At 38.0% G+C, this 25,754-nt stretch overlaps 1 long non-coding RNA gene across 1 annotated transcript; it reads right to left on the reverse strand.

Moving 5' to 3' along the window:
• Positions 1 to 4,767: 4,767 nt before the first annotated feature.
• Positions 4,768 to 25,089, reverse strand: LOC125139056. Its single transcript, XR_007138174.1, has 3 exons — positions 24,984 to 25,089; positions 11,397 to 11,473; positions 4,768 to 4,804 (listed from the first exon to the last, which is right to left on the reverse strand). It is a non-coding gene; the product is annotated as an uncharacterized LOC125139056 (long non-coding RNA).
• Positions 25,090 to 25,754: the final 665 nt, after the last annotated feature.

Below are 25,754 nucleotides of genomic sequence, written 5' to 3' on the forward strand. Positions count from 1 at the left end.
AGGAACAATAACTGTACACTGATAATTTATTCATTCATTTTCTACCTCTTATACGAACTTCTCGGGTCACGGGGAGCCTGTGGCTATCTCAGGCGTCATTGGGCATCGAGGCAGGATACACCCTGGACGGAGTGCCAACCCATCGCAGGGCACACACACTCTCATTCACTCACACGCAATCACACACTAAGGACAATTTTCCAGAGATGCCAATCAACCTACCATGTATGTCTTTGGACCAGGGGAGGAAACCGGAGTACCCGGAGGAAACCCCCAAGGCACAGGGAGAACATGCAAACTCCACACACACAAGGCGGAGGTGGGAATCGAACCCCCAACCCTGGATGTGTGAGGCGAACGTGCTAATCACTAAGCCATCGTGCCCCACCTTGCTACAGTGTGGATATATTTTTATTCTCTGTTTCAAAGTCAAACAATTTTTTACACTTCGTTAAAATCACAAACAATTCACTTTTCCTACAAATGTTCTACACGTTTTCACCTTTTCAGGTGCTGTTACACTGGGAAATAATATTTTAATTGGCACAGCCTCTGAGAAATGTTGTTTCTTTGTATTCCTCATTATACATTTTCAGCTCTCAGTGAGCTATTCTTTTCACAGGCTAAATCACTAAATGCAGATGATCTGGAGACACTTTACACTACTTACTGTAGGTGATCGCCACTCATTTACGTACACATGTGAAGATGAAAAAAATCAGCATTTGCAAAATTTCATAAAAAATAAGCAGAGTCAGAAAACTGCACATTGTCTGCATTTTGGTCCAGATGGTCTCTCGGTAAGAATTCCTACAAACCAAAAAGTTACAAATAGTTGCGTTTCTTTTAACGCTGTGCTGTAGTTCTGTTTATCTGATTAATTGAACTTGTTATCACAACAGTAACGACGACAAATAAAACGGCTTTTCTCCGTTTGCACAAGATTATTGTTGGTTTTTATAATCTCTTCTTATCACACTTAGCCAGTGACTGTATCATTTTTTATACTGTGAATATAAAAAGTCTGGTGTCAGTGACGTAAATACAAACTGAAATAAAATCTGCTATGATAAAAGTCTCTTGTATTTTTCATCATATATTATATGATATATTATACAGCTGACTATCACACCAACATGTGGCTCTTCCCCAAACTGTTGCTATAAACATGGAAGCACACAATTTTATATAATGTCACCTTATTATGTAGCCTCTATGCAGAAAGTAAGCTCCAGGAAGTTTGGAAGAAAAACCCAAGTATCCTGCACAGAGCCCTGACCTCAACACCACAATCCCACTGAACACCTTTGGGGTGAATTTAAACCCTGACTGAACCCCAGACCTCCTCACTCAACATCAGTGTCTGATCTCACTATTGTGGCTGTATAAGAACAATTCAAAAGCTAGTGAAAAGCCTCCAGGGAAGAGAGGATGCTATTATAACAGCAAAAGGGGGAATTAATCTGTGATATGATGTTCATCAAACACATGTGAGTGTTAAATTCAGGTGTCCACAAACCTTTGGTTATATAATGTGTTGATTTTCTGTCACATACTGTAACTATCAAGGATTGTGTTGTGAATTAAAAAAATCATTTCAGAACTACTTTATCTTAAATATATATTCAAGTACTAAGCTGAATCACACACATATTCCACAACACACAACAGCAGGCTATTTTGTTTTGAAACATGTACATTATTTTTTTTTTGCATTTTGCATTTTGCATTGAAAATTAAGGCTTGAAACGTACCATAGCTCTCGAATTTGACCTGAAATGTAACTACCATGCGACTACTAATCCCCTAGATGCTGATTTCTAAGACAAACTCTAACAAGTTGCAAATGAAACCGATTTTCAATAAACAAGCTTTCAGTTTAGGAAGTGAAGTGAAGTGACGTGACATACGGCTAAGTACGGTGACCCATACTCAGAATTTGTTCTCTGCGCATCCAAAGTGCACACACGCAGCAGTGAACACACACACACCGTGAACACACACCCGGAGCAGTGGGCAGTCATTTATGCTGCGGCGCTCGGGGAGCAGTTGGGGGGGTTTGGTGCCTTGCTCAAGGGCACCTCAGTCGTGAGCCAGCCCGAGACTCGAACCCCCAACCTTATGGTTAGGAGTCAAACTCTCTAACCATTAGGCCACGACTTCCCAGTCTTATGAAAGTCTTCTCAGCATGCAGACTGTATGTTTAAGTCATTAATGTCTTTGTTCTGACCTTCTGTTCCTTATGTATCGCTATCATAAAAACATGACGTCATATAAAATTCAGTACTCTATAAAAAGAAAGACAAAGTAGTGTTTTCATCATTGCTGATTAGCTAAACGGAGTTGAATGCTCTGCCATGTATATTGTGAGATCTAAGTGAAGATCGCTCAGTAAAACAGGAAACTTTTTCACTAAGATCATGATTCTATTTGAAGTGGGGGAGCAAATTTCTATCACTTCCAACAATCAACAGCTTAACAAGCCTCACTGCCATAACTAACATTAACAGCTTTTCTTTCTTGTCCTCCTAGATAAAAAAAATCATGTAAGGAAAAGTAGCAAAGACTCAGGGTTTTAATATTAATATTAATCAGAAAAAATAGTTGAAAAATCTATAACTAAATACATTAAATAGAAACGTATTATCCCTTAAATGAATTGAATAATGAATAATAAATGACTCATGGATTTTAATTTCATATATGTTGTTGCTTGGAGACACAGGGGCTTAGACAGTAAGCATTTTGAGGGTTGGTGGTTCAATTCCCTTACACTTCTCCTTAATATGTGAAAGGGTGAGTGTGTGAGTGTGTGTGTGATTGTGCACCCTGTCCAGGGTGACCCAAACTTTGTGCCTTGAGTCCCCTGGGACATATTCTAGGTTCCCTGTGACCCTGTGTAGGACAACAGAAGATACTGAGGTAGCCTTTACAGTATATACTTAATGTGGATAAAATCACAACATTTTTGTGGGTAGAATGAGGAGGATGGGCAATTCCAAAGAATCCATTAAGATTAGTCTGTTATTCCCAAACTCCTTCGCCTATGACTGGTGTTTTACTTTCCGTAATCAGGACTCTGGTCTATTCAGCTTTCTAATGACGAATGCTCATGACGAAAATCGTTGAGCTGGAAACACTCCAGTTCCCACCGCCTGCTCAGGTGGCATTATTTATCATCTTCGTGCTAGCCAAAGCCTTCCTCTGAAACCACTTCCTGGATATCTCTTATTTTTTTCCAACTGTGAAATGAATAGGAAGCAGCATGAGCCTGTAAAACTCCATGCTACCTTGCAAATGTCACCTCATTCCAGCTCACAAATGTCCACGAGAGAGTATTAATGCAGGAGAACTGTGTATCCTCAACTGCTTCTGGCAGGTGTTTACAGAGCACTGCAGGACCGTAACACTCACTGGCGCTTCCTCTACATTCCCTGCTATGGTGGGCCAAGAACTGGTCAGCTGTCTGAACTTACCTAACAAGGCTAGCATACTAGCATCTCTCACAGCCCCAGACAATGCCACAATCCTTGGCTGTTCCCACATTTTAAAGAGATCCACATGGATTATATGTATGTATATATATTATATATGGAAAGCAAATGATGGGACCAATATTCTTTTTAAGCAGTTTTATTATTAACCGATTTATTTTTGGTTTCAACTTTCTGCTAACTCATTCTACTACAGTCAGAGTTCTTGTTAGTCTGTGTATTATTCTATTATTATTTCTAGCTATTTTCTTTTCGCAATACCCAGAACCTGTCATGCACGTCAGTCAAACTGCTATCAGGCCACAAAAAAGGTAGCCTACTCATCTGGGTGACTTCATCAAGATGCATAGCAGATGAAGAGACTTGAAGGGGTCAAGATCATTGATATCAGCATGTGTGGCTCGATAGAAAGGGGGAGAGGGAGAGAGATTATTTCAGAATACTAAATGCTTAATCTGAGCCCTAATTTTAAAATTCTAAGAAAATTCTTGTTGGCAATTCCACTTAAAATTAAGGAGAAGATCCTGGTAAAGATAAAAGTTAATAGAGCTCATAAGGTCAAAAAGTGTCAGGAGTAGTGACTTTTAAGAGGCTTAAGAGTTTCTTTAACAGAGGAGAAAATGGCCGAAAGGTAAAGAGGGAGACGAAATGTGTTGTATACAATATTTAATAATGACAGTGAGTTAATAAGATGATATAGATTAGATCATGTAGGGATTATTTTACTTTTGTGACCAATGTAAATGTAGATATCTCCAACAGTGCAGGAATTTCATATACAGTATACAGTATATCTTAACATATAAACAAAGTGAAGTCTTATAATAGCACATATTTTTTTATTAGACAACCAAAAACACAGTCCTTAAAAGAAAGAGTCGCACATAGACATGGTGTTAGCCCCGCAACCTCCCTAAGATAAAAGTTGTTGTATTTTCCTTGCTCAGATTTACTCTTTAGCTAAGATTCCTAGTTAGAAATTTTTTAAGATAGATTATGAACTCTATGATTATGAACTTGGGGGGTCACGGTGGCTTAGTGGTTAGCATGTCCGCCTCACACCTTCAGGGTTGGGGGTTTGATTCCTGCCTCCGCCTTGTGTGTGTGTGTAGTTTGCATGTTCTCCCCGTGCCTCGGGGGTTTCCTCCGGGTACTCCAGTTTCCTCCCCCGTCCAAAGATATGCATGGTAGGTTTATTGGCATCTCTGGAAAAATTGTCCGTAGTGTGTGATTGTGTGTGTGCCCTGTGATGGGTTGGCACTCCGTCCGGGGTGTATCCTGCCTCGATGTCCGATGACGTTCCCCGTGACCTGAGAAGTTCGAATAAGCATTAGAAAATGATTGAATGAATGAATGATATTGAACTCTCTGAGATCATAATCTAAATCTTTGTGAATATGGGCCCAGTTATTTATGTGTCTGCAGGTCTGGTTTCCTTTCTGGCCTTCTTCTTCTTCTTCATACTCACCATTCACTCTAAAATCGACTGATTTTCATGTTCTCTCTGTCGCTTCTTCTCCACACCACAGAACACTGAGTGCTACTAAACAGACACATAGCTTCAATCACTGACTTCTTACTATTACTTTCTTCTATTTCTCATCATCCACTTTTCACTGTTTAAACACAACTTTCTACTACAGTTAAGCAGAGAAACCAAATATATCTGCAATTTAAATGCTTTCGGTTCACCTCAGCATCTCCTCAGTGCTTTTCTGCAGTGTTCACTTTTAGTTTAATGCTAAAACTAAATGCGTCCATACGCCGCGTTTGTGCCTAGTTTTGTATCATCCACTGCAACCATGTCTAACCTACAGTAGTAAGGTCCCTTTTTTTTTTTGCATCAGATTATTTGATGTTAGATATATTTTGTGGAATTAAACAACAGCACCAGCAACAAAATGGTATGAAGAAGTGAAGCTTGAGCCGATCTTTTTCACCTCCTCTACTGATGTAACTGCACCGCATAGTATTTGCATTCCAAACACAACATCATTTGAAGGTAAAGCCAAGTAGAAAAGCACATTTTGTACGTCAAGTCAAAGTGCAAATTACACAAAGAGACAGATGATAGAATCATTAGGGTTTTTTTAGCCATGTTTGATATTTGGAGCAAACATGACGCAAATAGAGCTTTACTGACTTGAAGCTACATCATGGGCTGTTCAATCATGAATGCAGCTGTGTGTGGGTGTATGTCCTAATAATTGATGCCTCATATGATGTATTGTGCAACCGAATAGTTTCACTGATAATCATTTTTGTTTTTTAACCCTATCCAACATCACAAGTCAACAATGACTGCAATAATAATCCTAATGTATTATCCTTGACAATAAGCTTGTGAAATATAAATGCATTTGGTTCTCCAATTAGCTCTGCTGAATAAAAGAAAACACAGCAAAAGCACGTAAATTGTATGAGATCTGACATCTGCTTTATAAAAGGAACTTGCGTCACAGAACGCGAGTCTTAGAGACTCACAGTCAGATGGCTTGGCCAGCAAAATCTTTACACAAACAACAATAAAAAAAAAATTATAATAAATGGTAAGCCCAAGGGGTCACTACATTACAATCAATTGTCCATATATGAAAGGACAGTTTCATTCTGTGTAACATTTATGACCTGTCATATTCACATTGTAGCAACAAGCTATCGCATTAATCCCAGTACAGAATGCATATCGACTACTTTCCCATAAATCATAATCTCACCAAACCCAACTCTCTTTTCCTCTATAATCCCAGCACTCATATTATTGCCTTATTTCATTAATAGAAAATTTCACTTCCTGCTTTTGATTGAAGCAATAAATAAAAAAGGAAAAGACACAACCCAAAACCAACATCACAAATTTTGAGGGACTTGGATGTAAGTGCGAGCAAAAAATTTTCTTTTTAACTAATCTACAATGTCAGGCACACACACAGCGAGCAAAGTGGAGATCAAAATATAGACAAATGAGCAATGGTCCAAAGCCAGGAAACCAATCAGAAATAATGCTCAGAATTGCAAATGAAAAGAAAGTCATAACCTCACCATGGACATGTGTGACTGAAATGCTTAAATGTAATGAGTAATGGGTGAAAATAGGAAACAGGTGCACTTGAGTTTAGGTGATTGAGAGAACCATGTTGGATCTGGGGTGGATTAGAGTGCAATAGCTGCTGGATCCGAGATAAGATAGGATAAGATAAGATAGGATAAGATAAGAAAGGATTAGATAAGTTAAGATAAGCTAAGATAAACTAAGATGAGATAAGATAAGATAAGATTATATAAGCTAAGATAAGATAAACTAAGATGAGATAAGATAAGATAAGATAAGATAAGATAAGATAAAATAAGATAGGATAAGCTATGCTAAAATAAGCTAAGTTAAACTAAGATTAGATAAGATAAGATGAGATAAGATAAGATAGAATAAGATACACTAAGATTAGATAAGATAAGATAGGATAAGATAAGATAAGATAAGATAAGATAGGATAAGATAAGCAGAAGAGATTGAAACCTCCATACATATATTATCGCTGTATATATGCCATGTATTTTGTTCTGTTTTGGTCCACAAAAGTGTAAGATGGCTAAAATTACTCCTCTTACTTCAGAGGAGAATAAATGGTACAGCAAAGTAAATAAAATAGACTGGGATCCAAATAACTGCTGATTAACATAGAACGTATAACTGATAACGTTGGAAAAACGTACCAAAGTTGTCTGTTGCTTCATGGTCTTTATGTCTAGGTGTATAAATAATCCCAGACAAGAAAATCTTTTCATTAGGAAAAATGATATGATGATATCAGCTAACTTTTGCTAGTAAGTTAAGTTAGCAATACAAACCTCCTAGTTGCCATATAATGTAGATCAGAGTCAAGACATGGCCTGGACTTATTCCTGTTTGGACACTAGGGGGACTTTCTTGCAGTTTGTTTATCTGTGCTATGTGTCTTTGTTTTGTGCCATGCGTCTTTGTTTTATCATGTGTGTTAGCCCTGCCCTTTCCTTATCTGTTCCTTGTGTTTCAGTGATTGTCACCCCTATTTATACCGGTTGTCTTGTCTTTGTTTTTGTTACTTAGTCCTTGTGTTTGTGTTCATGTTTGTGTGGTTCTAGATTACTCATCTTTCCAGCCCATTGTTCTTTATTTATTCTATCAAACCCCCTTTTTATGTTATCCTAATATTTGGGTTTAAAATTTTTATCTATTAAGTCAGCCTCTTCTCTGACAATTAGAGCATTTTTCACTGTTCCAGACTTAGTCCCCTTATGCTGTTACAATATTCTCCACACTTCTTGGAAGGCTTTCTACTAGCTTTTTGTGCAAAGCTGTTGGAATTTGCCAATTTAACCTCAATAATACAGTTATACTGTAGAAAAAAATTATTTACAATCCAGTGTCACTCACATGACGGTGATCTTTATCTCAGGGAGCTTTTCCTTGCTACGGTCAGCTCTGGCTTGCTCAGTGATCAAATCTAAAACAGTATCCTTTATATTAGATATAACATTTTTATATTGCTGGAAATCTTCTTTGTGACTGTCACATTTGTTAAAAGTGCTATAGAAATAAAGTCAAACTGAACTGAATTGTGGCTGAACATTGATGGCAAGTGACAAGCTTGGTTTATCTCAGATATGTTCAATTACCTCAGAGGTTGAGGTCAGGGCTCTGTGCTGCCATGAGTTCTTCCACTCCAACCTTGGAGTTCTGCATCAGGTTCATCCATCATGGGAAGAGATTCCATGGCATGTCTCCGTGACAACAGTGTACCGTTCAGTGTAATGTTGTACACAGTGTTCCTTTTGTTTAGTTCTGTCTTTGATGCCTTTGCATATGGATAATCTCAGTGGAGCTGTCTTATTCTGTTTTAGACCAATAGCCTGCTTGATCCCCTTATACATCCCGGCTGAGGTTTAAAATGTGACAGAAGCATTCGGGACCCTGGAGCAGCTCTGTAGTCACTGGCTATTGGCACAATGCCCAACTGCTTGCTGGATATTAGTACAGACAACACGGATTGCCTGCAAGTTCCTCCGACTTTGTATACTGCTAATGCAAGACTATAGTCTGTTAAAGAAACTTCAGAATCTTCTCTGAGTGGGTGTCAAACCAGTCTGCAGACTTGAGTGTATTTTTTGCTGGATATATTTAATAGAGCAAATTATTTATACCATTGTGCTGTAATAAATCTCAACTTTTTCTTATATAAAATATTTGTAATATGTAAAATTGTTAGTGTTTATTTCAAGAGAAAAAAAACAGATGTGCTGTTATTGGAAATGAATTAAGTCATCAGTTGCCATTAATAGTATGTGCTATTGTATTTAATTCACACTGTATTGCATATGAAAAAGACATAATGGTTATAAGAAAATTGATTATACCACAATAAAGAATGATTTTTCTCTATTTTCTAGCTGTTAACCAAATACCCTGATTAAGTCTTACGGGATTTGAATATCAAGAAGAGAAAGAAATGTATAGTTGAACATAACCTAAATTCTCTGCAGACAAATGTGCTTGCATTTAACCAAAGCACATAAAATTTCATGCCATGCCAGTGGTTAAATAAAGTATACATGAAATACCACAAATTACGCATCTGCCGCACAGTCTGAATGCAAAAATCACTCTAATAAAAAGAGCACAATAAGCCTTGTTTAAGCACAATTTACCAAGCCTTTTCTCTATGAAAGCTATTAAATTTGCCCAATTCTGTTGGAAAGTACTTTGGAAGAGGATATGACATCATGCTTCAGTTCAGAGAGAGAAAAAAAGGTTCATGATAATACATTTATTATGGTTTTGAGGTGGATTAATTGTCCGAGTATTATGAGTTTGTTCACGTAAACAATAATTTAATTGAGAAAGATTTAAAGAGACATTAAAAAGCAGTCCTTCTCTAAACCGGCAAAGGGAACAGGGAAATGTGATCGTTGTACGGCAGAAGACTTTTGTTTCTCTCTCTCTTTTTGTTTTTCTTTTCCATTTCTCATTGTTAGCAAAGAAATATAAAAGTACGTTTAACCTTTTATAATGGTGTTGTTTTGGGACGATTTTAGCCAATGCTGCAAATCCATTAAATTTACGGTGTATTCAATCCCCCTTAACTATTTTCAATTTGTTATGTTGCAGCCAGGTATTACAATCGTTCAAACTCTTTCTCTTTCTCATTAATCTACACTTCCCATAATGACAATGTGAAAACAGAGTTCTAGACATTTTTGTGCCGAGATGATTCTACACATTGATTTGAGTCCACCTGTGGAAAATTAAATCGATTGGACATGATTTGGAAAGGCACACACCTATCTATTAAGGGCTTCACAGCTGACAGTGCATATCAGAGCAAAAACCAAGCCATGAGGTCACAGGAACTGCCTGCAGAGGTCAGAGACAGGATTGTTGACACAAGACACAGATCTGGGGAAGGTTACAAAAAAACTTTCTGCTGCAATGAAGATTCATAGCACAGCGGCCTCCATAATTCTTAAATGGCACAACCAAGACTCTTTCAAGAGCTGGTCACCCGGCCAAACCTGCCTTAGTAAAAAAAAAAAAAAGGTGAACAAGAACCCGACTGAGCTCCAGAGATCCTGTGTGGAGATGGGACAGACTCAGTTTCAGAAGGACAACCAGCTCTGCAGATCTCCACCGCCCTAGGCTTTATGGCAGAGTGGCTAGACTGAAGCTTCTCATCAGTACAAAACACAAAATGAAAGCTTGCTTGTAATTTGCAAAAAAATAGTGAAGCATGGTGGTGGCAGCATCATGCTGTGGGGTTGTTTTTCAGGGACTGGGAGACTGGTCATTGTTGAGGAAATATTCTTAATAAAATCCTGTTCCACTTTGTACTTTAACTAAGTACTAGTAAATGGTCTTCATACTTGTGTACATGTGATGTTTCACTTTTTTATTTTTAAATACATTTACAAGGTGAGGCACGGTGGCTTAGTGGTTAGCACGTTTGCCTCACATCTCCAGGGTTGGGGGTTCAATTCCCACCTCCGCCTTGTGTGTGTGGAGTTTGCAAGCCCCCCCCCCCCCCCCCCCCCCCCCCCCCCCCCCCCCGCCTCGGGGTTTCCTCCGGGTACTCCGGTTTCCTCCCCGGTCCAAAGACATACATGGTAGGTTGATTGGCATCTCTGGAAAATTGTCCGTAGTGTGTGAGTGAATGAGAGTGTGTGTGCCCTGCGATGGGTTGGCACTCCTTCCAGGGTGTATCCTGCCTCGATGCCCGATGACGTCTGAGATAGGCACATTCTCCCCGTGACACGAGGTAGTTCAGACAAGCGGTAAAAAATGTATGAATGAATGAATGAATACATTTACAGACATTACTAGAATTCTGTTTTCACGTTGCCATTTACAGGGCACATAGTGTAGATTAATGCAACATAAAAAAAATTGACTAAAGTGAAGGAGGTGTGAATACTTGCTGAATGCACTGTTTTCAGCCTATGTGCTATGAATAAACAAATATTAAAAGTTTCAGGTTCTAACAACATTTTACTGCACATGGTTTTTGCTGTCGTGTCTTTCAATACTAACGTAAAAGTCATTTCTTTGACTTGACATCAAAAGAGTAAATAATTTCCATTGTTGAGAAATATTTGCTGATAATCCAAGGGGGATGAAACACAGACAGAGTGTCTCAGTGCACAAATATGTCAGAATTGTCTGTGTGAATAAGTTCACACAGGTGCATGCCATTAATCAGGGGGTGGAAAAATAAAATGGTGTCGTTAAATGAATTGTGTCACATGTTAGGCATCCTGTATTTACAAATATTCAGAAGACAGCCAGTCTGCTTAGATGCGAGCATGCCTGAGACAGAAAAAGGGAAATCCATTGGAAGTAATGACGAACAAACAAAAAGATTCTTAACATACCTGTACTGTATGTTCCTCTCAGCGACAAGTCCTACTTTAGTTCCTGCTTCAAATTTGGGGATTTTGTTTTGCAATTTCTGGAAGCAGAAAGGTAAAAAGCATTTTTTAAAATTCTATCTTTATGCTGTAACTATTTTTCTCATTATTAATATAGCAAGCAATAAAAGAGAGCAAGTATTTTTCCTGGTAGACTAATCAACGAATAGACTAATACTATTTCCTTTTTGTCATCCCAATGATTACATTTCTGTCTGCCTTTAATGAAACCGGTTCAATCTGGATGGATAAACGTGAACCAGAATATAAGGTGTGGTTCAGCCATTTCACTCTTTTCCACACATAGTTTACATTGTGGATTAGTCCTCAAGCTCACTGATAGACACACAATCATATTGAAAATATGTGCACGGTCAGGGCTGGGGTAAGGAGCGAGAGAGGAAAAAGAAGAAGAAGAAGAAGAAGAAGAAGAAGAAGAAGAAGAAGAAGAAGAAGAAGAAGAAGACACAGAGGGGGTGCAGTAAACTAACAAAAATCAGCCCACAGAGAGAAGAACCTGATACACATACTGTACTAAAACCTATTCCCTGCTGATAGTTGTAGTTTGGGTAACTATTATTACATTGTTTAAAATAAAAAAGCAGGGACTCCTAAGGGTTCTTTGGATTGTTGAGGAACCTTATACAAGATTTCACAAGCACCTTTAAGAAATTAGGGGAAATGGTGGCTCAAGTGCTTAATCAGAAAGTTGGGGTTCATGCCCCAGTACTGCCAAGCTGCCACTGTTGGGCTCTTGATCAAGGCCCATAACTCTCTCTGCACCAGGGGTGCTGTATCATAGCTGGCCTTGCCCTCTGACCCCAAACTTCCTAAAACTTCTGTTCTGTGCTTTAATGTCTAGGTGACAAATATAAAGCCTTCTTCTACTTTTAATTCATACATGAGAATATCAAAAAACATTGAGCAGTAAAATACTATTCAAAATGAACTCTATTGTTGTAACAGACTACAGATGCTGGACAAAAGTTTTAAAGCAAAGATGAAAATTAGTGCACAAAAAACAGGTTTAAATCAGTGTTTAGAAAGTAAAGAATAAAACACAAATAAAACACGAGTGCTGTAATGGGAAACTAATCAGAGATATCAAGCAACCAATCAGAGCAAAGAATTCAACAGTACTCTGATTTAATTGGTTAGACTTTATAAAAATAAGGTGAAAACAGTAAGGGGTGAAGAACCCATTGTCACTCTGGAGTGGACACAACCGTTGATGACTTGTTAGGTGAACAAGCTGAAAAATATAAGATTAACTACAAAAATCTACAGTAGTAACACACTAGCAAGAGAACAGCAGGTTTTAAGCAAATTACCTGTGAAATACCTGTAAAATGCATACAGTAATACAACTGATTCATTTTCAACATTCCTTTTCATTTTTTTTTTTTTTATTTGACCAAGAGAAAGCTCCTGGTAGATTTATTGGGTTGCTACCTACAGAATGCCATGGCTTGTAAAGCTGAGAACTGCTAGGACTTAAGGCACTAAAGGCATATCTCAAATTCTTACAGGATTTTCCCCAGTCCTCATGTTATTACAAGTTTGTTCTTACAAGATAACTTGGCAAAATATTCTTGCCAGGAACACATTAGTCCTTCTACACGTTTCCTGTCTTCCACCTGCTCCCAGAGCATTGTTTGTACAGGTATGTGTTCTTTGCAGTCTTGCAAATGGAAATCTATAAATCAGAAATGTTGTTTTTTTTTGTTTGTTTGTTTGTTTTAGATGTCTCTTTTCTTAATTTTCAGATATCTTTTGATCCGTTTTTGGTTTTTAGGAGAAAAATAGCTTTTGATGAGTATGTATGTACCTGATGTACACTGATGGCTGCTCATGATATCAAAAATGTGGGTTGAAATTTAATATTCAAGGATTATGGAATGCATTTGTGAACACACACACACACACACACACACACACACACACACACACACACACACACACACACACACACACACACAATTTTTTACTTAGAATAAAAAAAGTTGATGCTTATTGCTCTTTGCTTGTCCTACCTGGATCCTGGATGTATGGCTTCTCCATATGATGATTGGGAGCACTCTTGAAGGGGCTGAACTACAGTACATAACCTCATAAAGAACATCATTCTTAAACCAATGATTGAATGCCAAAAATTATGCCTTTTTCTGACAGGTGGGACTTTACTGACTCGCTTGCACAAGTCACCATGATGATTTATATAGATTTATAGAAGTCTTTATTTGACATATATACTGTACATTATAGCACAGTGAAATTCTTCTCTTTCCCTATCCCAACTTTGGAAATTGTGATGAAAACCCTGGGTCAGCCACGATACAGCACCCTCGGAGCACTGATTGTTAAGAGCCTTGCTCAAGGGCCCACCGGTGGATCATCAACTCCGATCAGCAACCCAGAGCCGTAACCGCCTGAGCCACCACCGCGCCGGTGATAAGATATATAGTGCTCATGCAAGTATAACATTGCTATTGATCCAGTTTTTATGACATGATTAAAAGATCATTAATCCCAGATGGTATGAATTGTTTTTTAATTTTAGCAAAGTAGCTGAGAGAACAGGCCACAGAGATGATGCACTATCCTCCAGAATCTTTCCTCCATTACATACCCAAAGTGCAGCAGGAAGCATAGAGACAAGCTATAATGGATGTGTTGTTGACGGGAAAGAGGAGAAAAATTAGGACTATGACTCACTTTTGTAAATGTGGAATTCTTACATTGTGCATAGCATGGAGAAGCACTGGGCCTTGTTTGCTGATCATGGCCCATGGGTGGTGTTCTCGGCGGTGGGTCTCGGTGAGGGGGTTAAAGAAGACCAAAACAGGCGTGGTCTGAGACAAACACATGCAAATACCACATTGAGTCAATGCAGACCTGTACAGATCTGTGTGGGCAGTTTGGAATGGAAAATGTGTGCTTTTTGTAGTCGTGATTTCAAGCACATTTAACAAGTCGTTGCAATTATGTTGTGTACTTCTCAAAAGAGAACAGTTCCTTCAGGACTAAAGTTATTTTTCCATACATGAACAATCGACAGCTGATATGCTGGATCTGGATTAATTCTGCATCCACTGATTTTCCACTGTTAGCTATTTTTAAAATGACAAATCCCATATATGAAATAAAATGGCATCTCGTTTGGAAGCTTGTCTAAACTTGGCCTTGTACCAGGCAACCGTCCAAGTTCGGGAACCTTTAACAGGCTGCCACAGCGCAGAGAATGAACTGCCGTCACGGAAAATATCCCTTTCAATCTGAAAATACCTTCAGGGAATACGTACTATATCAGATCTGACAGCTCAAGCGTGTGTACTCTTCAAAGCATTAAAGCATTGTATAATGATTAATAAAATATAATACTTATTCCTCAAGTATGAAGCATTGTTGTATAGCTAGGTATTTATTTATTTATTTATTTAAATAATGAACGTCTCAATGATACAGATAATTTGTGATCATCCGATCCTCAGAACTGGACACATTATGTTTTGTCCATCACCAAAAACAATCTATACCATGCTGTTACTTTTCAGAAAAATCTAGAAAGAAAGAATTAACATGCATCATAAAAAGATCACTGTGGTGTTTAAGCACTGCCACTGGTTCAACGCAGTCGGTGAACTCACAGTGTCACATTGACTTTAAGACACTGTAGTAGTAAACCTAGTAGTTTAAGACACTGTAGTAGTAAACTAGTAAACCTTTACTAACATTATATAGTACAGTTATTCTTTTTATTTAGTTTTATTTAGTTTTATGTATCTAACATTTTCTATCTAACCATCTTCGCTTTTTTGCATGGTTAGCGGATTTTTCTCGATCCCTTAACTTCCAAATAGTTTGGACAATTTTTACTCTTACTCAAAATCAAATCCCTTCATCTCTCAGCTCATACCAGCCTCTACCTCTCTTCTTAACTATTATTTCTCTTAATATCAATGTCTCTCTATACAAATCCCATGAAATAAAGGTTACATTAGCTCTAAAATCCAAACCCTGGTCCCTTAAACACACTGCTGCATGCTTTTCTACACAGGAAAAGTTTTTTTTTTTTTTTTGTATCTAACAAATCCTATCTGATAGAGACACTGTTATTATTAAATTATTCTCCAATACAGTTCTAAATTGTACCCAAGAGACAGGGATAAGACAAACAAAGAAAAATCCTCATTTAGGAGACAGGTCAAATGGTCAAATCCCACGAAGTAGCAGATTATGTTTGCACCTGCAGAAAAGTCATCAAGTTGTCAGCTAGTGTTTAGCTAAAAGTTCTGTTTTTTTTTTCTTCACATCAAATATAAAAGATATCAATTGAGTCTGGCTAGTGTTGTTATTTTTCTCATCATGCGACTATGTGTTGTGCTAACTGGAGAGTTATAGGACAGCTTTTGTCTGCATCTTATTTTGCTTGGTTTAGCTCTTTCTGAATAGGTCATGTGTCATCTGTGAACGTTAATTAATCTGACTAATAACAATGGATGTGAGCGGCATGCAGATGGTGGGATTCAGAATGAATAACACACTATAGCTATTCATTTATATCACTATTGTTTAAATATAAATATACATGGTGACTTCTAGCCTACAGAACCAGAATGGACATTAAATGTACCATGGGGCATCACACTGACTTTAGCACAAAAAAGACATCCTTTATTATAGACAAAAAGAAAAGACAAAACCTCTCAGTGAAACTCCTATGATTGACAGCTACATTAAAGATGCAATCCTGAATACAATAACAATCTTTTGTATTCTTCATATGTCTGGACCATGGGGTAGGATGGCTAGTAGGAAGACCTGAGAAACCATCTCACAAACAAACAAACAAACAAACAAACAAACAAACAAACAAACAAACAAACAAACAACAACAACAAAATTGCATTATGGGACTTGTCTCTCATGAGAAAAAGGTAGAACTTTTTGAGCATTATTGTAGACATGTCTGACACAAAAAAAGAAAACAAGAAAGCTTATCCATGAAAGAACACTACAGTGAAGCATGGTGGTGGAAGCATCGTACTATGCAGCTACTTCTTCTTCTGAGGCTGGGGGTCTATTCAAGATATATGGAAGCAGAAATAGCTCCATTTTCCAAAATATATAAACATGAAGAAAAAAATTTACTTTCCAGCATGATACTGATGCAAAGCCCAAATCAAATGAATTAAGGCATGCCATTAGAAGTAGAAGATGACCCAGTCAGTGCGCAGATTTAAATACGATTTGAGCGATTTGTAAAATTTTTACAAAGAAGTTTGGAATACAGTTGGCAAACCAAGATGAACTGAGTATTGTATGACAAGCACTCAAAATGTGCTTTAATAAAGTAATCAAAAAGTGTGCTCAGTTTATTGTAGCCAGGTTGTTTTTTCTTTTTCTTTTCCTATATTCATATAATCGTTTGTCAGACTCCCTTAAACAGGGTGACTTACTTTTTTTTTTTATCTCATTTTATACAATTGAGGGTTGTGGTCCACCACCTTGGTGGATCTGGGATTTGAGCTCACAATTTTGGGCACCTTAACCACTAAAGTCCAACACCTTAACCACTAGGCTACCGCATCCCCCATATAGTTGACGGACTCATGTCAATTTTTAGCGGATAATTTTTAACTAGCGGGACCTATGACCTGAATGTCAATGAACGACTCTAGTAGCAGAAAGGAACCTTTTCTTTGTTTTCATTGGATGGAGTTTGGAGATTTACTAAAAGGGTAAGTCAACTTAAAACGTTAACAATGAAAACTAAGCAAATGTACATTTGTAGTTATACTTCTGATATAAAATATACTTCTGCCCCATTGGTCTCAGTAAACTCTGATACACGTTTTGCAACAAACAATGCAAAATAAAATGAAGTTTTTTCAGCTGACTATTCCTTGTTTATTATAGGAGAAATTTAAGACATTAATATTTCAAGCAGCTGTGGCTAAATGGAGACATTATTGATGGAGCAGTTTTCTGTGCATTTAAACACCAATAGAATATTCAGTTGTTTACATAAACAGAGGGAAATTGTAGGGAAAGGGCATATATCCATAAGACGTTGTATGTATAAGGGCAAATTGAATCACTTTTCTGAGATCTGTGTGTCTCTATTGCAAACCTCTTTTTGCTGCATGCTTTTAAAGCCAAGCACAGCTTAGTAAGGACATTTTTCGGCACACACACATGGACTGTAGTGACGCACTTGGAGCGTCTCATCGGGTCAGGCATTTTCTCTATTAAAGGAAATGTTCAGAATGTGAGCATCCCAGAAAATAAACTGTCTCAAATTTTGGACTTTACATATCCAATAGAGAAGTGTTCAAATAAACTAAGCCTTAGATCTGAGGTTTATAAATAAAATAATGCTTTTGTATATATATATATATGAATAACATAACTGTTGGGAAACACACACGGTATAAAAACGTTAACATCGAATCGTTTAATTGTGTTGTATTACAGTGACACTGATCTAATGGTGTGTTTATGTATGGAGTGTGTATGGTGTGTGTATGAGCTACCTGTAAAGCAGAACACTGATAAAGTTCACACAAAATTACTCAGTACATATTTATCTGTATGTAGATTGATGCACAAATCCCACCGGAATAATTTTGTCTTAGCATCATTTAAGTTATTCATGTGCATTGTTCATTTTTATTTATTTCTTTGTTGCATGGAGGAAAATGTTCACATAGCCTTTGGTGAAGCAGTTTAAAAAAAAAAAAGAATAGAACTAAGCGTGTTGTCAGGAATGATGGTTGAGAGGTAAAGGTTGATGGGTGAGTGGAGGTAAAGGTTGAGCAGTTACACAAAGTGAAATACAAACACTAGGAAACAACCATGATAGTGAATATGTGATTATACGCATAGAGAGACAAAGTTAGGAAATGCTACACGATGTATGAATTAAGTACCCCTGCTAAATTAAGCATAGTAAGGTGCTCATAGTCTTGTGACATGATGAATGCAGAGAGCATATTATGTGCAATGGCTTATGGGTGTTTTAGACACAGTAAAAGAGTCAGAGAGGGGATTTTGGGGTTTTATGGTCTTTAACCTAAAGATATGGATAAAAAATGCAGAAATGCTAAAAGTGAAAAATAATGTAATTATATGAAAGAAAAGACAGCAAGCATTGAAGCAGATACGCCGTTCAACCATAACATTAAACCACCTGATTAATATTGAGTAGGTCCCCAGTTTTCTGCCAAAACAGCTCTGACTTGTTTAGGCCTGGACCACACAAGACAAATGAAGGTGTGCTGTGGTATCTGGCATCAGATGTTAGCAGCAGATCCTTTCAGTCCTGTAAGTTGTGAGGCGAGAACAGATGTTTTTTTTTTCCAGCACATCCTACAAATGCTTGATTGGATTGAGATCTGGGGAATTTGGAGGCCAAATTAAAACCTTGAACTGTTTGTCATCTAATGTTACTGAACCGTTTTTTTTTTTTTCAGTGTGCAAGGAATCTGTATACGCTTGCTAGTGTTTTTAATGTTATGGCTGATTGGTGTATCTAAAATTACTGCAAACAGCGACCTATTCACTGACTATGTGCTTAACGTCAACAGCTTTTCTGCCATCTTATAAAATAGCACTTGATTCAGCAATTGGTATTATTTAGTTTGTTTTTATTATGTGCTGGCAGTCACAGTTAAAGTTAAAAATTACAATTTCGACACTAAATCAGTCATGAATATTCTAACAAGGTATTTTCTAGCATTTTGGGAATTTTAAGTTGTTGATTAATATACTAATGGAAATAATGCTTTTACACCTGGTCACTTCTCTGATCCGATAGCTGTCTGATTTGTTAAAACTGTTCCATTTACATTAGGCCACATAAATGCGTCTTGGCGAATCAGCTTTGGTGTATGCGGTTTTCAGAATGCAGTCAAAAAGAAGACGAAAAAACTTGTTACCACGATTATGCCACAAAAAACAACATTTACTGTTTGCTGTATTTTCGCTGGCAGTAGCAGTGCATTTTAAAACCCAACGAGATTCCTGGGTGAAAGATCACCTGCGAGTGACGTACTTCCGTTTGGGAGGAGTATAGCGCTGACGTATGTGGCTTGAACAACCACATGCATTTACACCTGTCCAGTTTTATCTGAAATGTGTCCCAGACCACCTCCTGAAGGAGTTTGTACGATGGGATTTATATCCGTCTCGAAAACGTTTCGGAGGGCATTTAGACCTGGTCTTTTTACCATCTGATAGCTATCTGATCACAGAAAACGCATGAAGTGACCAGGTGTAAAAAGCCCCTATGATAAATCTCTGTTTTTGCAAGCATGTATAACTTTCACATAATTTGCTTAAATGCTTATGTGTATGTGTATGTAGGTCATGTGTATGATTTCTGTATAAAATCCTTACTAAATGTGCGTAACGGTTAAGCTTTTGGCGTACACCTCTCGGGTTTAAAAGCCTCGGCTTGTTTGTGCTCCTGAATGCCGTCTAAGGAGCAAGCAGGTTTTCTGGCTTCTTGGGACTCTTGGTGTCTTTTCTCATGGCACTGGCCACAGACTTTAACGCCTTCTTCAAAGAACAGGGATTGTGCAGCTTTTTTCAATTTAAAGTAATGAAATTCAAGCATTTTTCCAACATGCACAGTGAGAGCATTACCAGTATAATCTAGTTCAATGGTTAGGTTCAACACTCTCACATGACTTTGCTGAAACGCAGCTCGATTGTTAGCTAATGTTATGCTAGCTGTCGCTTTTAATTTTCATTATTTTATCTCATTGCTTCAAAGTGTTAGAATACCTTTGTAGGCTGCTTGGCACAATCTCCACATTTCAAGATGTTGTCGATTTCTTTCTTGCTGAAAAAGTAGTATGCTTTCCATGTGTTTGGCCCTCACTGAAATCTCAGCATGCAGTTCAATAGTCTGAAGTTAAAGGGTTTGGGTATAATTGCTTGGAAGTCATAGAAGGCATCTGCCACCTGTAAATAAGCTTTTAAGTCCCCTGCCATGATCATTTTAATAGGCATGTTTGTAGCTAACCCTGAATTGGTTTCAAAGGGAAGGCAGGAGCATCATCTCAGCATGATTTATCCTTACTTCTAAAGCGTTTCTGTTTTTACTTTCTAGTGAAGGTAATATATTCATAGACAAGTTCCAAAAAAACCAACAACACCAAAATGATTAGTTTTTTCACACAAATGTTTCTATCTTCAAAGTAAATAGTGATAGCAGACCTATTTCTGCTCTTTCATTTGGCCCCAGTGCTGATTCATAAGCATCTAACATGTATCACACTGAAAGCCAACAGAGTCCTGACTCATTTTATTACAGACTTGCTGAGAAAAAAACGTCGGATAAAATGATTTCAGTTACATCAGTGGAGCACCAATGGAGCGCCAGTGTACTGGTAAAACCGGTTAAGCTTGGACATGTCACCGGGGCACCGTTTGCATAATCCTGTTTAAACACCTCTATGATAGAAACCAATAACTTTTAGCACCCTCAATCGAGACATCAAGCAAACCATAAATGACTCCTCCAGTATAGCTGCTTTTATCACATTTATCAAGCTGCATATGAACAAATATATCCGTTATTTATTCCTAAGAGCATTTAAACAAGAAATTCAATAAAATCAGTTTTAGTTGGTCCTATAAAAGTTCCTGTCTTTGTAAACCTCAATTGTTTAACTTTCAAAAATCATTTGATTGTTATTGAGTCACTGCAATTTTATACACAGATTTCATTCTAATTTATTTATATTCCACACAAATTTAATGATTTTTAATTGAACTATTTGATGTTAATGGTATTAATTTTCACCTTGTTACATTCATTCATTCATTCATTCATTTTCTACCTCTTATCCGAACTTCTCGGGTCACGGGGAGCCTGTGCCTATTTCAGGCGTCATCGGGCATCTAGGCAGGATACACCCTGGACGGAGTGCCAACCCATCGCAGGGCACACACACACACACACACACACACTCTCATTCACTCACACACTACGGACAGTTTTCCAGAGATGCCAATCAACCTACCATGTATGTCTTTGGACCGGGGGTGGAAACCGGAGTACCCGGAGGAAACCCCCAAGGCACAGGGAGAACATGCAAACTCCACACACACAAGGCGGAGGCGGGAATCGAACCCCCAACCCTGGAGTTGTGAGGCAAACATGCTAACCACTAAGCCATCGTGCCTCACCTTGCTACAGTTTGGATATATTTTTATTCTCTGTTTCAAAGTCAAGCAATTTTTTACACTTCGTTAAAATCACAAACAATTCACTTTTCCTACAAATGTTCTACACGTTTTCACCTTTTCAGGTGCTGTTACACTGGGAAATAATATTTTAATTGGCACAGCCTCTGAGAAATGTTGTTTCTTTGTATTCCTCATTATACATTTTCAGCTCTCTGTGAGCTTTTCCTTTCACAGGCTAAATCACTAAATGCAGATGATCTGGAGACACTTTACACTACTTAGGTAGTAGACACTTGTAGGTGATCGCCACTCATTTACGTACACATGTGAAGATGAAAAAAATCAGCATTTGCAAAATTTCATAAAAAATAAGCAGAGTCAGAAAACTGCACATTGTCTGCATTTTGGTCCAGATGGTCTCTCGGTAAGAATTCCTACAAACCAAAAGTTACAAATAGTTGCGTTTCTTTTAACGCTGTGCTGTAGTTCTGTTTATCTGATTAATTGAACTTGTTATCACAACAGTAACGACAACAAATAAAACGGCTTTTCTCCGTTTGCACAAGATTATTGTTGGTTTTTATAATAAAAGAGAGAGATTTTGTTGGTTTACATAAAAATAAAGTTTTAAACAAGACACATGCGCTAAGTGTTTCCATGCAAGGTGGTCTGGAGAAATTTGCAATGGTGTAATTCTGCTGGACTTTTGGAAAAGCACTGCTACATTTATCAAGGTTTAACCAGAGATTGTAATAGACAACATCTCAAATTCCTGTAATTGAGCTGGTGTGAGAATCAGGAACCACACACTTCATAATCAGTCAGAAATATCGTCTTAACTGGAGTGTAAAATTAGCCAGAATTGAACACACTTCTTATCAAAAGGCAGAAATGAGCCTGACACTCGCTAGGGTAATTGTTCATGGGCTCCACAGTGGTTTAGCCCTGAGATTTGAACTCACAATCTTCTCCTCATTAGCTGACACACAAAGCTACCACTGACATGTATTGTATTTCATACAATCTGCTAGCATGACTTTCATCTCAATGGGTGCCTCGTAATTTGACGGCAACATTTAACACCTGTTTCTAAATACTATTGTGTTTTTTACCATGCCAAAAACTTATTTCATTTCACTTAAACGTGACTTCACAGAGAGTGCATCTGGAACCCATGACTCTTTCATGCACGCTCGTGCAACACAGCAGAATTGCAATTTGCACAAACAGGAACATCCGACTCACATCAGTATAGTAAACGCATAAAGATGTTGAAGTCGAACAAAAATGTACTCTTGTAACCTGCGTGCTGTGACACAGTGCTTAGGGGAAATGCGTGTTATTCCTTTCCATGCTTTCTTTTATGTCAAATATTCTATTTTTATAAATCAACCGAGGACAACTAAGATAAATAGTGGTAGCGGAAAATACAGTCCTGTCATTGACGAGCGTGTCAGACTGTTCCTGACATGGACCATTGGTGTGATGTCTGGGAAATGGAGCTATGAGGGTATGAGTGAGAGTGAGATAAAGAGACAGACTGAGATAATAGAAATCATCTGTGAACGCAGCACCTCCGCTGTGTCACACACTCATCTCTGTTGGGACACACTGACATCCAGTGGTGAAACAACATCGGTATGGCCAAGAAAACGTTGAAAGCGCGTTCATTTCGAGTTCCTTCTATTTGCTATCTCAAGATGTCTGGCCAGACACATGCACAGTGTTCCTGATGGAGATGACAGGGAGTAATGTACACAGGACTTTTCCCACATTGCCTGCCATAAGATGTCACTTGGTTTTATTATGCTTTTATTACATGCCGCTTACTGTTTATAATTCTTACGATGAGACTTGTTGCCTAATCCTGTTAATCAAAGATAAAGGGATGGGGCTGCATAATGGAAAGCACTGATCATCAACATGATGAATGCAGAGAGGTTTGTAATAATCCAGATTAGCAATGGCTGAGTGTCAGCACACACTTACTACTATCATCTGGCCCACAGAATGCTTTGGAATGAAGCAATAAACTTGTCCGAATCTGGCTTCCAGAGCACAGTCATCTCTCAACCTTGATCAGATGGGAATTTAGAGGTGGGCCATGTTTGGCCCAAATCTAAAGTGACACCAAAGCTTAGATATGATTGTCTGAATTGCTGCTATTTTGGCCCATTATCCAGATGTCATTCATCTTTCTTCAGATAGCCAGTTTATCCTGGACAGGTTCATGCTGGATCTAGAGCATGTCCTGGGAAATCTGGGTCCATCACTGGACACACACACACACACACACACACACACACACACACACACACACACACACACACACACACACACACACATTCCACTCAATACTACTGTACTGGTTTTTGTGAGGTGGAAAGACATTTTTGAAAGATTACTGAAGAAATGTCCGAACAAGGGAATGGTTACAAACTACCTGAGAAACAATGTGATTACTCAATCAAGGTTTTTAACCTATATGATGAAGATGTATTTAATTGCATCCGATGAGTCAATTATTGACTTAACTTCCTTCAGAAGACAATGATTTCTAATAGATTTCCTAACCTCGGCTAGCAAGCTATGCTTATACTTAATGGTTCGATTGCTGCCAAGTTGGAAGAGATTTAAAAAATATCTCAGAATTTTTCCCATCCTGATTAAAGGAAATTGGTTTGATCGTCATACATTATAGGATGTACAGCAAGTGACCTACAGTCACGTGACAGCCAATTAGTACTCAAGAATAATAAAAAATATCAGGAAGTCGAACCGTCGCTTCAATTTAGTTAGCTTCCTCTCATGTTTAAAGTTAAACTGCATCAGATGGAGGGCCTTTAGGCTCTGGTTTTACTTCAGCACTTTCAGATGAAAGAGGCTTCTTGATTGTACTACAGTAGTAAAACAAAAGGAACACCAGAACCTTCTCAGCAAGATGCATGCTGTCTGGAAAATTTCGTCCTGATCCTATGTTGCAATCTTAATGGAAAATCTGGCACTTGATTACTCTGGGAGGGTCAGTGGAGAGCTTGACTTTCAAAACAGTAGCTGAGGGATTTATTAAGGGCAGTATAAAGCACTACAGTTTGAAAAATATCACTTTTTTGAATTGGACTACATGTAAAAGTAATATTTCCAACACAAAAGAAAAGCACAGAAGATGCTAGACTAATTTTAGCCGACCGTTCTATGATACTGGCTAAAAACAAGTGTGAATTTCTGCCCGCTGCACCAAGGTCCTTAAACTACCTACAGTACCAGTTGAACTTAGACAAGCTTAATCTGTGTCACCTTTTAAGTCAAATCTTAAAACACTTTCTTGGTGACTTGTTGAAGTTGTCTCACCGATCCAGATTCCTTCATCTCGATCCTGATCTCTGGTCTCTGATGTCACCTCATTTTAACTTCTCTTTGTTCTCTTGGGTTTCCTCCAGATTCTACGCTTTCTGAGTGCACATGCATCATGCCATGTGATGGACTAGAGCCATATGTCAGTTTTATTCCTGTCTCATGATTCATGTTTTCCAGGACTCTGGTTTCACTGAAACCCTCCCAAGGATGAAGCAATAACTGAAGACACATGAATGAATGAATGAAATGAATGAATGAAATGAATGAATGAATGACTAAATTTGTTTTACCCCCTTTGACATGAAACTGGAAATTGAACTCGGGAACGTTCTGTTTCCACTAATCCCCAAGAAGAGAATAAAATATAGCAAATTCATTTAATGACACATGATTTACAAAGTCACATCTCTGTATACAGCTGAGAGTCTGCAAATGTCCAGGCAACAAATAAACCATGAAGTCAGTGGATTTGTGTGTAAACCCATGAGACAAAAGTGTTTCAGGGCAGATTATTCTTAAATGGATGAAGTCATCACAGAGACTCTTCCTAGAGCTGGATGAAAGCCAGGCTGAGTGCCTTTAGTTAGAGACATAATGAAGAACATGAGAGATCTTCTGATGTAATTCTAGTTTTTTCTTTGTGTGTGTGTGTGATTGGCTTGGGTCAAAAATTGACCTAATTTATTCTATGGTCTAATGAACCAAGATTAAACTCTGATTTAAAGTCCAAGCATTATACCAGGTAGTAGCCAAGCAGCTATCATC

Source organism: Tachysurus fulvidraco, chromosome 16 (assembly GCF_022655615.1).
Source record: "Tachysurus fulvidraco isolate hzauxx_2018 chromosome 16, HZAU_PFXX_2.0, whole genome shotgun sequence".
NCBI lineage: Eukaryota > Metazoa > Chordata > Actinopteri > Siluriformes > Bagridae > Tachysurus > Tachysurus fulvidraco.